The sequence below is a fragment of the Brassica oleracea genome, chromosome C6, assembly GCF_000695525.1.
Source record: "Brassica oleracea var. oleracea cultivar TO1000 chromosome C6, BOL, whole genome shotgun sequence".
NCBI lineage: Eukaryota > Viridiplantae > Streptophyta > Magnoliopsida > Brassicales > Brassicaceae > Brassica > Brassica oleracea.
The window spans coordinates 30,059,737-30,061,792 of NC_027753.1; positions in this window are offsets into that span (position 1 = coordinate 30,059,737).

Consider the following 2,056-nt stretch of genomic DNA (forward strand, 5'->3'; position numbering starts at 1 on the left):
TTTGGCTTTTGGTATGTTGCTTTTGGTATGTTGCTTTTCAAAACATTGGTAAAACTAAGTATATCTTTTGTGGCATAGACTCGAAAGTTTGAAAGTTTGAAGAATTCTATGTTTAAGCGATCTAACCATGTATTATCTAAGTTTAAGTGTTTGTTTTGCAACCTCTGTTTAAGCGTTTTGGCAGTTATGTTTAAGTGATATATTGGAAAACCGCGGAAAACTAGTATAACAAGGTGTAAGTATGATAGAAATCGGCATAATCCGAAAAATCCCAACTACATAAGTCTTAATACAGAAACACATTCACCAAAAATGATATAGAAGATAACAAATATTTACAAACCTCATAACAAAAAAAACTCATTGTTTCATGAAAAATATATCATGGTATATAGTCTTTGAAAGAGCACTTTGTTAATAAGATCAGCTTATAAAGAAGTATTCTATAGTTTTCATGATTTAAAATATGTTATTGCACTAATCATTTATGCTTACATGGTAATGCAGCAAAATGACAAGTAAAACTTTTTAAAAAAATTAAAATTATACGTAAAACTAAAAAATGTTGAAATCACGAAAAATATAACTATGAAGAAAATTGGTAAAACCAGAAACTTCAGTATAACTAAGAGCAAATATTTCGGAGGGAGAATAAAAAAAAATTTCGGGCATAAACGAAAAAAGCCAAAATTTCCAATTATTTTGGTCAAAAAGTAGATTCCCTCTGCTCTTTTATATGAGTCTCGTCTTTTCCTTTCTTTTCCCAGACACTTTTTCACTTCCCCACCACTCTCTATTTCAACTCTCTCACACCATTCATACACTCTCTCTTTATCCATTATCTTTCTATATTCTCTGAAGATTCACGGTTTTACTTTCCCTTTTACTGAACATGCCTCATCCGTATGAAGAGATGAAGGAGATGAAGAGGCTGAAGAAACACTACGACATGTTAGGGTTCGTTGCCGATGCCCAATATGGAATTCCCACCTGTTGCCCATGTGGTGGTGAAATAATGACGAATGTTTCTCCAACTCCGAAGTACAAATCAGATTTCGATACCTTGCCTGAGAGTAGGTACTTCACCTGCAAGAATTATGAGGTAATTTTTCTCCAACTAAGGGAAACTGAGATAAACTGAGTTTATACTATGGGTGAAACTGTATTATACTCTGAATATCTATGGGTGAAACTGTGTTATACTCTGGATATCTATGGGTGAAACTGTGTTATCCTATGGCTGAAACTGTGTTATGGTGAAACTGACTTCCACTCTGATTGAAACTGTGCAGGACGATGGGTTGCACTTTTGTCAGCCATGGGCTTTTGGTGTTCAACAAGAAGTGGAGCGCCTAAGGGGGGAGGTGAAAGAGTTGGCTGAAGAGATTGCTAAGCTTAAGAGGCTCATTACCTCGACCTCTCGTCCATGAGATTCTCGACCTTGCACGTTCTGAGTTCATGTGCTAAAAATTTTGTCTTCCCTACCTATCTATTTTTCTTATTTCGGTTAACACAAGTCTTTGTTTGTTAAGAGAGAGGACTCTTGTTAAGATTTGTGTAAGTTTATGCGTTCAAACTTATGTTATGCTAAACACTCTTATGTTTATCAATTGGTACTCTATGTTTAGACTTTCATCATCAACCATTAATCTAAAAAACTAATTTCCTACACATTATATTGGTACTCTCCTAAACTAATTTCCTAGACTTTATCAATTGGTACTCTCCTAGACTCTCACTCGACCTACACAATAAAAGTAAAAGAATCCACAACAAAGATTTCATAACATAGTTAAAAGTTCTAAACATCAAAAGTTCATAAAAAACATAAAACAAAGTTCTCACACACCAAGCAAGTGAGGCATCTCTACTTCACTTCTTCCTGCGTTTATGTTTCTTTGCTTTCTCTTGTGCTGGTGCTTCTTCTTCTGCTGCTTTAGCTTGTGCCTCCTTGACAAACTCCTCAAGCGAGGCCAATCTCCCATCCAATTGGTTAACCTTCTTGTCAACTGTCCTCATCAGTTTCAACGTTCTTTTCACCAACTTCATAACAACC